This window comes from Colius striatus, chromosome 2, assembly GCF_028858725.1.
Source record: "Colius striatus isolate bColStr4 chromosome 2, bColStr4.1.hap1, whole genome shotgun sequence".
Classification (NCBI taxonomy): domain Eukaryota; kingdom Metazoa; phylum Chordata; class Aves; order Coliiformes; family Coliidae; genus Colius; species Colius striatus.
Window position 1 is genome coordinate 19,361,651 of NC_084760.1, and position 12,730 is coordinate 19,374,380.

At 35.2% G+C, this 12,730-nt stretch overlaps 1 protein-coding gene across 1 annotated transcript in view; it reads left to right on the forward strand.

Annotated features, from left to right (window-relative positions):
• Positions 1 to 12,730, forward strand: part of EYS (eyes shut homolog) — a 900,402-nt gene that overhangs the window by 529,216 nt on the left and 358,456 nt on the right. The gene's annotated exons all lie outside the window — the stretch shown is intronic.

The following is a 12,730-nucleotide window of genomic DNA, read 5'->3' on the forward strand; positions in this document are numbered from 1 at the left end:
GAGTCTAATCTGGATTTTTGTCCCTGAATGTTCACTGTCATGGTTTAGGCCCATCCAAAGACAAAAGAGTACAATTAGACTTAAGTACCCAGACTTTGGAACTGCTGAAAGACCGGGAAGGCTTAGTTGCCTCTTAAGGTCCCAGACAAAACAGACAAGGCTACTCATCTTGGGGAAGAAAACAAAACTTAAAATAATCTGCCCCAAACTAAAACACAACAGACAGAAATATCCAACATAAAAATAATACAGAGAAGGGCAAAAGATGGAAGTGCAACCAGCTCTTTAAGATCTCTTTTCCCCCACTCTTTCTCTCTTTCCAAACTCACAGCCCTGAGCCCAGTGTCATCACCTCCTCTGTCATAAGCAGCGCCAGGGGCAGGGAATGGGGGGGTGCAGTCAGTCCTTTCCTGATGTCTCTTGCCACTTTTGACACTCCTGAGGAGAAGTGCTCCTTGCCAGTCCTCCCTTGCTCCAGCTCAGGATCTCCCACACACTGGGCAGCCCTGCACGGGCTTCTCCAATGGGCCACTGCAATCCCAGTTCACCTTCTCTGGTTTGGGGTCTAAAATCTTCACTGACTCTGACCCGGAGTCTCCAGCTCTCATCTCTTCTCAGATGTGGTCTCTGCTTCTCATTGCAGGCTCCAAGAATGTCTCTGGTCCAGCATTGTTTTTTTTTGTCTTTTCCTGTCTGTGAGATCCATGTGATCGCTTCCATCTTACCCTTCCCTTCCATATCCCTCCATGTACTTCAAATTCCCATCCTTAAATAGTGATGGCAGAGGTTCCAGATTGGCCCAGCCAGGCTGGAGGTGGTAGAGCCAGGGGAAAGTCGGAGAACTCTTTACCAAGTCTGCACTGCACCCTCTCACCCTGTTACCAAGCAAAAGCAGCTCCTCGCAAACCCATGACACTGACTTGTAGCAGAAACAATGTGACCAACAGAACTAGGGAAAGGATTGACCCTTGTGTTTGACACTGATGAGGCCACATCGCAAATACTGTATTCAGTTTTGGGCCCCTCACTACAAGAGGGACATTGAAGGGCTGAAGAGTGACCAAAGAAGAGCAACAAACCTGTGAAGGGTCTGGAGAACAAGTCTTACAAGGAGTCGCTGAGGGAAACCGCGATTGTTTAGCCTGGAGGAAGGGACACAGAAGAGATACCTTATAACTCTCTACAACTACCTGAAAGGAGGTTGTAGTAAGGTGAGTGTTGATCTTTTCTCCCAAGTAACAGGTAATAGCATGAGAGGAAAAAATCTCATCTTGTGCCAGGGAAGGTTTAGATTATATTAGATGGTAGGAAAAAAAATTCACTTAGATTATCAGGCTTTGGAACAGGCTGCCCAGGGAGGTGGTGAAGTCAACATCCCTGGAGATATTTGAAAGACATGTAGGTATGGTGCTGAGGGACAGAGTTTAGTGATGAACATGGCAGTGCTAGTTTAACAGTTCCACTCAATGATCTTAAAGGTATTTTTAAAGGTCTTTTCCAACCTAACTGATTTTATGCTTCTGTGTTAGCACATTTACACATCTGGCTGGGAGTAAAGATGCATGGAAATTCAAAAAATGCAAATACACTCCCTCTAGCCAACCAGCCACACTGATGAGTACATAGATGTATTTACAGGCACTTAACATAATGGCAGTCACACAGGAATGATCAGCACAGATTACCTGACCTAGTCCTTCCTCTCTGGTAGAAGGTGTTAATTTTCAGTAGTGGTACTTACACACAACCTCTCTGTCTTTATTCAGATATAAATCTGTATTAATGTATCCCTCGAATATTAGCATGGGTCTGAAGTCCAATATCTACATTCACACTATAGGCACCTTACCCAATTGCAAGCTTAGACCTTTGGTCTTTCCAGATACTGATCTTATAACTGGCTTGACCAGCTATAAGTTCACACACACAATAAAGCAAGGGTCACATAGAAACTGGTACTGGAATTTAGTAAGAGGTGGAGGGAATGGCTAGAAAAGCATGCTGATGAGAAGGTATTCAATTTAATTTATTACTTTTCTTCTATTTTCTTTTTCCTTATGATGAATAGCTGTTAAACAGATATCCTTAGAAATGAAGTGTCCATACATTCAAGATTTCCTTAAGAAAGTGTCTAACTGATCCAAGGGAAAAAAACAGGTTGGATTTACCTTTGAGATGTGCTCTATCTCAAAAATCCCTCTAAGTCTAGAGCAATGTCTTTAGTAGCTTATTTCTAACAAAGGAGACAACTGCAAAGAGTAATTTCTTTTCAGTGAGAATTTTATAATCTAGTATATACTCCTGCAGATTTCTCCCTCAGGATGGCTTTTAGCTTGGAACAATGAGTACTTTGCACGTTTTTTAGGAAACAGAAATCCCCAACTGTAGACACTTGTCCATAATTTGTGACTTTTCAAAATAAAATACTTCTCATGGGTACTGTTTGATTCTGGCTGTTTATAAACAGGAAAAAATTTAAGACCAGAGTCACTTAGAATAAGGAGAAACTTTAGAAAACAAACGAGTAAATAAGTTTTTCATCTAGTTGGCTTTATAATATTGTTAGCTTTTAATATTGAATGGAGACATAGATACCCTCAAGCTATAAATTGTCTCTTCCTGAAAGAAAGAGTTGAATCACTTTCTGGAGATTGCAAGGTAGGATAAATGTTTAAAGTGGTATGAATTGCTCTCTGAAAACACTTGCCTGCCCTCACTGAAAATATGGAAATCTTAGATGTCTGGGCATGAGGGACAGTACAAATAAAAATTGCTCTAGTTGATTTTCTGTCTTGGCCAAATTAGGCTGAAGACCATTTAAGCTGCTTTTATCATCTTTTGATGAGTGTTCCAACACAGAGTGCACTACCACAGTAATAAATGGTCTTTTAAGTGGATCTATATAAAATCAACTTATTCAAAACTTCTTTTTTCATATGCATGGTTCACAACATAGTCATATAAAAAGCTGTTTTGAACCATGAAAACTGAACAAATAGAAGAAAAATAAGAAAATACAATATGATATTAATCTGTTTTGTTGTGTCCAGCAGTGTGAATGAGTGTCTGGATAGTACAGAAGTATGTCAAGACTGATATTATAAGAGTTTACATCAGCTAAGAACCCGTCTTAACATATTCACATACAAGAACTGTTTGTAAAAAGGTCAAAGACACTTCTGTCTGAGTAGGGATTGACCAGACAATGATAGCTTTTCTGTATGTGTAATTTGAGTGCAAATCTGGATTATTTTATCAAACTGATGAATGATGGCTTTCCATCAGTCCTGAAAGGACACATACACGTACACAATCAGTTCCTCTTTTAATTTTGCCCACACTACTGGTGTGTGAAGAAATTCACCTAGATTCTATTGGATAGATTAATGAAATAAAGGAATGTGTTAACTCTAATACACGTTCATCAAGGCTTAGCTTTTCTGGATATTTTACTGTATTCATTCTAGCCAAATCTTTTGTGGATTAACCTTCCTTATAACACTGTTACACCCCACCAACTGTGATTTTGCAAGTATGTAATTTATCACTTAATAAGAATGTCTGTGTTAACTGCAGTGGGTGATTTTACTGACAGTTAAACCTGCTTCTTCTCTTAGGGAAAATAAAGGCTGTATTCAAGTAGGCTGAGAAAGTTTAAGGTCTCTTATAGTGAAAATGACCTTAGAAATAACAGAACTTTTTATTACCTAATGTTTAGTATGTGTTGTGGTGATCCCGAGACATTCAGAGAATTAAGACCCTTATTGGCCAGTTATTTTTATAAATTAAAATGAGGACAGTGCCCCAAGTAGGTTAATGTGTTCTAACTGGTAAAAAAGTGGTTTTATTTAGCCCATATCGCACTTATTATAGTTGGGAATAAAGCTTTAAATATCGTGCTTACTGCCCTACCATTGCTTTGTCTTTTTTTTTTGTATAGATAATTTCTCTATTTTGTTAACTTTTCTTTCAAGCACAGAAGAGTGCTGAAAAGTGCAGATCTTCTACCTCCAATCTTGCCTAACTATCTGAATCTTTTTTGAGCTATTACATGCAACATTCCTCTTTTAGGAAGAAAAATGCCTTGCACTAAAATACCTAGAATAGGCTGCTCTCAGTGTTGCTTTTCTAAGAGGAATATGAGTAAACTGCTTGTTTCCTTCATTCCTTACAAATTATTGATGTATCAGTTCATTCTCTTACATTTACCCTTGCAAATAGAAATCTCAGGCAACAGAATGTAGTAGAGATGGGGACAACAAACAGAGATAAATGTTTGTTATCTTTAAACCTGTTGGTCTTCTGTAAGCCTATGTTAAGTTCAGATTGTTAATGAGAATCTGGGACTGTGAAAAGTGAAGAGATGGCTAAGGTCACAAACTTATGTTTGTAGCTCCTGTTCTAAAAGCAGTTCTCTAAGAGAGCTGCACTAATAATTACCCTTTTCAAAGTAATTTTACCTTTGCAAAACTACATTCTATAAAAAAATGAGGATGAATATGGAGAATTTCCTTGCTATAAGCATCAGAACATTTACAAGATCTGATCCTAGATCTCTTCACCTATCTATGTGACATTTTGTTTAATTTTTCTCAGTTAAAATTTTCATACAAATCTAAAATATTTTCGTAAGTGAATGACTTCTCCCATAAACTAAGAACCAAAGCAAAAAAGGAGAAAGATTGCTTATGTTACTTCAGGCTGTAAATCTCTAGGAAGGATTCTGATGCTAAAGTGATTGGAACACAACTGTAGATGAATAAATGGAAGAAAGTGTTCTAAAATAAAATATGCACTCAAGTATGTTATTCTTTTTTTTTTTCTTAATTCATATTAACTATTCTTTAAGATAGAACTATTGTTTTCTGACAAGTATGGACAGCTATAAATTATTTTTATTCGTTCATTCTAAGCCAAATTTTACATCAGAGGTAAATAAACTTGCTTCTTTCTTGGCAGTATCTCCAAGGATAATTCAAAGGAGGAAAGGGAAAGAAAAAAAGTAATGTGATATGCTAGAACTCTAGCATGGGGAAAACTTCAGCATGTCAATATTCTAAAATTTACAATCACAATACCACCCATGGAAAGGATTTTAGAGGAAATTATCAGAGAAAAGCTCTCTTGGGAGACTTTTGTAAGGTCCCCGCGTTTTACTTTCTCAAATTCTCTCCATAGAAATATTCAAATTATATCAGGAAAAGCAAATTTTAGTAGTACTAGAGATAAGACAGCTGAATCATGCTATTTTGAACTCAGAGTCCTTGAGTTTATGGAGATAGCCAGTTTAACTCACCAATTAAAAGACGTTACCAAAAAAGATGTACACTGCTCTTTGATCTCTCACAGGATCGCAGAAAATATTAAGAGCTCACACCGATATGTACACAGAAGTCAGTGATTTTTTTTCCTGCTATCATTTTTTCAGAATCTAAGAGCAATTGAACTTATATATATATATATATCTATATATATATATATAGCACACAGATTGTTTATGTCATCTGCTGTGTCATCACCAGAATTCACAATCTTCAGACCAGACAGCAGATAATTCACTTTGATGTGATATCTTCATTTTTCAGTTTTCCATAGAGAATTACTGCATTTGAGCTTAATGTGACAGAAGGTAAAAATACGTAGCTGGTGAAACATGCATGGGACTAACTAACATGCATGGGACACTAACTTGCAAATGAAATAAGTTTCATTTTTCAACAAAATGCTGGTATGGTCAGAATTTTGTCTGGCTCATGTATTTCTTGAGAAATGGTAATTTCAGTTGAATAAAAGTATTTATTTCTTTTAATTTTGCCTGTAAGTAATACTACTTAAAAGGGTGAAATTGATGCATTGACTTCCAGTAAATTGAAACTTATGATCCAAAAGGTTGGCTGCTAGACAGTGAAGGACAATAACAGCTACAAACTTATTTGTCACCAGAGATGAATTTTCCCAACAAATTTTTAAAGCTTAAGAAATTATTTTGTATATGTATTATTTAAAATCAATCATTACTCTTCCTCATTTTTTCTTTAAAATTAAAAAGTTTCTGCAGAAGTTGAATGTGTTGAGACTATTCATGAAGGTCATGCATTTCACAAGAAACATCTGTAATTCTCTAGAAGGTGGTTGAATTATCCAAATTTCCTTGCTCTTCCTATTTTCTTTCCAATCTGGCATATGAGCGTCGATTAAATGTATGATAAGGTCCACGTTTGATCGATTTTTCACTTTTTTAATTTAGAAGGTAAAACTTTCTATCACATTTGAAGTTGAGAATTATGGTCGAGATAATAGAGGTCTGATTGTAGTGAAAGTTAAAAGGAAAAAGTTGCCTCGCAAATGTCAAGACACCTTGTGGTCCAAGATGATTAAAACTAAACTGTTTGCTATATGAATCCCAAGGTGCTGCTATATCTCAGCTTCCATGACATTTAACCAGTGACTTTTTATAGCTTGTTAATAATGTATAGCAATGACAGTGTAAATTTGCAGTGACAGAGCTGGCCTATTACAGGAGAGCAGTTAACAAAATTTATTTTGGACAGAAAAATGCAGATTTGAGAAATAAAAAAAAATCATTGACTACCATCAAAAAAGATTGCATATTAACAACACTATTTTAGCCAAGGCAGTTGCTCAGGAGAGGTGATTTTCATACCAATATTTTATTCGGTCAAAGTCCTAATTACCTAACCAAGAGGTATTAAGAAAACATTATCCCATTCCTCAAGATTAACATCTGTGAAGAAAAATTGATGTCCCAAACAAATTTCTTAGTGTGGCCTGGTCCATAAAGTTCATTGCTTTTACCAGGTTGAATGAGCCACATAGGCAGGTAAAGGTTATAGCTCAAATGCTGTCTTATAAGTACAATTGGTTTTAATCACTGTTCCCAGATAAACCTAATAAACTTCAGTGTTGTAGAAACCATGTTTTTTTCTGAACTTTATATCTTGCAGATACACAAATTATTCATAAGCTGTAAAAGGTCACAAGGCAGATGAAGAGAGAAACAGAGAGAGGAGGAAAAGGGTACAGATAAAAAATAGACTCAAAAGATGAGTTACAAAACAGACTCAAAGATCAATGAGTTACAACAGGATATGAATTAAACTTGTGGGGAAAAAACTGGCTGACATTTGGGTTCTTGAAAATTTTCTTTGAGGCTGAAAGTTTACTCACGCAGAATAAATTTTGCTATGACTGCCACTGTAGTCATAGATCAAAATCCTTCATTTAATTATCAAAATAAGTCATTAACTAATCACTTCAGAAATATTTTAAATGTAGAATTTTATGTAGTAGAAACAAATGCATGCCAGCAAGCCTTAGGATACAGAATTAATATGAAATAAAACTTACACAAGAGTTATTAATGCTGCTTTTTTTTTTTTTTTACAGGAGTTTTACATAGGGCATCTTGGGTTTATATTTAAAACATCATTTAGGAGTTGAAGTCTGTTATTGATTTGCTCACTCTTTATATGCAAATATGTAGGAAAAAAATACAAACAATTTGGAAAAGCTAAAATTTTTATTCTAAAATTCTAGTTTAGCTAAACTTAATTTCTACATGAAACACTTGAGCAAATCTATGAAGTTCTTTTACCTCTTCTCTGATTTTTTTTTTTTAAAAAACACAACATTTTTCCTATTATAAAACAAGCTAATAAAATAACTTAGCTTTTTATTTAAAATAATTTTTAGGACTAGAACAATTGTGAAGATGTGTCAGATTTTTCTGTAATTAGTGTTCTGATTAATAATCATGAATACAAAAGACTATAGACAGTTGAGTTTTCAATTAAGTGTGAGGAGCTCAGGAAACAAGCATTCAGATAGATCTTTTCTCAGCTGTATTCTGATTTGTTAATAGATTCCTTTGCTGCTCTTTAAATCTTAAAAAATCCCAAGATTGCTGCTTTGATATGAAAACACTGAAGTTCTTAGGTTTGATCTGATGAGGTCTGGACTAATGGAAGAACTTCTTCCTTCTCCCAGTGTATGTTCTATGAATTTATTACAAGAAGTGTGTGTTTTCATCTTATTATTGATTGAAAAATCACTTCCAACTTAAAAAACAATTAATGTATCCCAATTATTTATTACTATTTGGTAATTTTCCCTGTCACATTTTCTATTTTTATTATTTTGTTTTATATGGTCTCATAGGTGCAGCAGCTCCTGCATTAGGTTGTTCAATGTTTTATATAAAGCCAGGACATTTTACTTTTGTGACAATTAGCCCAGTTCTGACCTACTGTATAGCCAGCTTTGGGGTAGGATGTCTACAACACTGTGAGACACAGCCACTTAAATCAGGTAGATGGCATTTTCTCTGACCTTTGATTGATAAAATAACAGTAATGTTACAATTTCCCATAGTTCTGTAAATTCAGAAATATTAAAATAGCAAATGCTGAAATTGTTTAAGATTGTTAAATCTGTGAATGTTTTTAGGACCTTTTCATCTTTCCTAAATAGATCAGCAAAGTGCATATAAGCAACACAACTCCACTGTCTTCCTGTATTTGCACAACTTTCTTAGGTTTAAAAGTCAATTCCTCATTAAATTAATGGGCAGCCTCTTAGATAACTAAGCCCTCATCTTGAGTGAGTCATCTTTCTTGAAGCCTGAACCTTGTAGCTAGGCCAGCTTCAAGCTTGCAAAATTACTTTTTTACTGAGCCCACAACAGGCCCATTCTCCAGACCTTTTCCTCCTTTTTCCCTGATTTTGTGTTACCTTCCTCACTCAGCTTAAATGTCATGGCTTCTTTCTGCAAGAAGGCATTCAGTGCATAACTATTCCCTCTACTGTTATTGAATCAAAGTATCACAGAGCTATGTGAGGCAGGAATAAAGACCAGCTTCTCTGAACCCATAGTGAATCTTAATGAAAACCATGGTGAAAATCATCTTAAAGCTAGAACATAGTAACAAAATACATATTCCCAACTGTATTTGGTTTGTGTGGCAACATTGCAGGGTGGCCTACAGAAGTGATTTTTGTGAGAAGATGCCAGAATCTTCTCTTGTGTCCAATAGAGCCAATGCTAGACAGCTCCAAGATGGATCTGCTGCTGGCCAAGGTCAGCAACAGTGGTAGCACCTCTGTGATATCTTACTACAGTGAGAACAGCAGGAGAGAAGAATGAGAATATGTGAGAGACAGACCTATGTGGACACTACATCAACATAACCCTGCTGTTCAGGACCCAAGCAGAAGAGACTTACTAATTTCCAAAGACTGAATCTTCCTAGGTATCTGCAACCTTTTGTGACATCAAGTGTGAGTGAAAGGTACAAACCTTTGTTTTTTGGGTCATTTTTTTTTTTTTGCCAAGTAAGTGAGTAAAAGAATCTTTGATGTTACGGAATCATCTAATGATAACTAATGAACTTCTCACACTGAAGATCTCATTGTAAGTCAAATTTGAAAATTCAACTGTGACAGAAGCATGGCTTTTTTGGAAGAATAAGACTGGAACTATCTGTGCTTTATCAGTCCCAGCACTCTCCAGGAATGTAGGGGTATCGGCAAGGAAGTCTAAGGTAGACAAGGACTAGTTACTGGAAAGGCTGAGAACGGACACTGAGAATGAGGAAATTAGTCTTCTACTAGTACAGAGTCTTTTGTTCAGAGCTGGTTTTTTTTAGACTTTCTAAAATAGTCACAACCCTAGTGAAGCATCATTAGGACACTAGCTCTTCCTAACTCAGGATGAGCAGAGCATGGCAACTTCATCACAGCCTGACCCTTCTTTTCTATTTCTTAAAAGCCTTTTTCTTGTGTCCCTTAAATATGATTTTAAAATCAATGGTCTACATTTTAACTTTATTTCCCCTTTCTGCTTCTTGAAGTGGCTGTATTCTTAGACCACTAGTGTCTCTATATTTGTTCAGACTGCATTTCTCTACCCTAAGTGTTCCTAGCCTCCTGATCTGTTAGTATGCTTGCTCCCTCTCAAATGGCCCATCTGATCTCTCTCAAGACTTGTATTCAGTAAAATACCTCGACAAGTAAACTCATCCCTTACTCATCATCTGTCTTTTCTGTTTTCATATCAGCTAATACCTCAAAGATGATGCACCTTTAAAATAATCGGTGGACTTTGCTCCTGATTTAGGAATTTCAGCTTGGAAGTGCCTAAGAGGTTATAGTTGCACTTCAGGGTCATTTTCACTCATAGGTTTCCTGGATGGTTTGGGATTCATTTAGTTATAAAATAGGTCTTACCAGATGAGTGGTATAACTGGCCACCAATTGTAAATCTCTCTATATATTTTAGTGGTAGTTTTAACTTAGAGGCACTTCTGTTCTTCATTGTGCTACTTAAAATAGATACTATTGAAACAACGTCATATCCAGGGCAAATGACATTTAGCTTCGTACAGAATCTATGAGGTCATCTTAATAAACGCCTACATTCATTGTAGAAGACAGAGCTATTATTCCAGCAGAGATTAACACAGATTAAGGAAAGATTGCAAAATTGAAAGTTTGCAAATATCATCGCATCACAATTTGCAGTTAATGTCAGATGCAAGTTGAAAATTGAAAAGAACTGGTGTTTGTAGAAATTGTATGTTGACTAGTAGGCCATGCCTTTCTGGAAGTAGGAAATGAACTGTCATCTTCTGCACCACACTAACCCTCAGCTAAGCATTTTGCTGATATGCTTCTTTTCATCTCTGTTCTTAACTACTGTGTGAAAGTACTACAGTTAAATTCTCTGTTTTCAATCCATCCAGTTCAATAGAATATTTTCAGCCTTTTGTTCAGTTATTGCATTGGCATATGCTCAAATTAAGATGATCACTTCTGATAATGACTGATATAAAGGTAAAACAGAAAAGAGACTGTATTTGCATTATGTGATGTCAGTATTTTACATAAGAAAAAAAAAGCTGCAGAGAATAATAGAAAGAGAAAGATCTTTGCCGTCATTCTTATAAACTGTTTATAATTAAATTATGATTGCATTATTCTTACAGCAAATTAGCAGTACTTCTTTTGATGCCTTTCAGTACTGAACTATTGATCTTATGTTGACATCTAAGTTTAAAAGCTCGGCCACCACACTGTATTAGCTTTCTTTATCAGTTAAGCTCTAAGAATTATTTGTTACTAAACCCAGACAGATATTTACAAATAAATTCATAAATTGTTTTTGATAAATAGCAATCAATGTACAGGACTTGTAGTGATCATACTTTGATATGAAAGCTACCTAAAAGTCCCTGGTTTTCATTTACAGAATAGTCATATCCCAAGCACCACATAAAAATACGATCCAAAGTATTTGAGTTAGGTTTAATGCCATTTATAACACAAAAACTGTTTTCCATATCTACTTACACTTTCTAATGTCATTTGTATTTAAATTCTATTGTTTCTGTCCATCTAACTCTCAAAAAAAAAGAAGGTAGATAAGAATGTGGAGAGGCAGAACAGAAATATAAATTTATTAAAAAAGGGAATAAGAATGAAGGTGAAAGTGAACAAAACTGTAAGAAATTATTGAAGTGCTTGTCATTTCCAAATAAGTAATAATTTCATTAAAACTCTTAATGAAGCATAGAATTTATTGCAATTATATGACAGGTGAAAGCTGGTAACATTAAAGTATTGCTATATGACTTGAAAACACTTACCAGTAGCATACTTAATGTCTGTTGTTTCAAAATTGTTTCAAAATTGTTTATTTAATAGAAAGCCTGCCTCTGTAGTCATGAAATATCATTTATATCTAATTATGTTATCTGAACACAAGCAACCTGAACACTGTGTTATTGTAATAATTAGAGAAAATGAAACACATCCATTTGTGAAATGCTTGCAATATTTTTAAATATTCCTTAAGTGGAATGATTAACTTGTGGGAAAAAGAAGTATATCTGTATGTGTGAGATACACATACAGATATATTTGTTTGAATATACTCCGTAAGAGTGTATCTGTAAAGCTGTGCACATATATATGCAATGAAGTATCTTAATAATAAAATTAGTGAAATTTTTGAGCTTCATTAGAGGTCTCCTGAGTCTATGTGGACCAGTTATAGTTATATGTTGAAATGACATTCTGGTATTAGTGATCACATAGGTTTTACAATCAGAAAAATATAAGATGACTAATATTTGATAACTAGAGTGCTAAAGAAAGAATGGTCCCCAAGGGTTAGCTTTTATTCTTCTGTTACATTTAATAGTGCAATATTTCTCAATAAGCAGTTTTCCAAGCATTTGCAGTTACTTAGATAAATAAACTATTTTAGTAGACAAGCAGTATCCCAAGAGTTTATAAAGAAAGGTTTGTATTCACCTCGATAGAGCCAGTAATCTGTAATAGAGGTCATTATGTTTGATTAGATCCAGATTTGAAAATTGTGGATGAGTTTTGCTGTTACAAATCCCCTAAAAGATTGCTATAGATTACAATTTGAAACTTGAAAGAATTCCAGTAAAATACTCCTTAAAATTGAAAGGAATATATGTGACCGACCTGGATGAGTTCCTGTGTGACCTACACTACATGGTCCTGCTCTGACAGGGAGGTTGGACTAGATAATCTTTTGAGGTCTCGTTCAGCCCTTGAGATTCTTTGATTCTGTGACTGGGTCCTCTTAATACCCTTACTTTATCCATATTGTTTCCCCATAAAGTATATTTTATATGATGGTTATGCATAGTATAACACTTTGGAATGTTGTTTGCTTCAG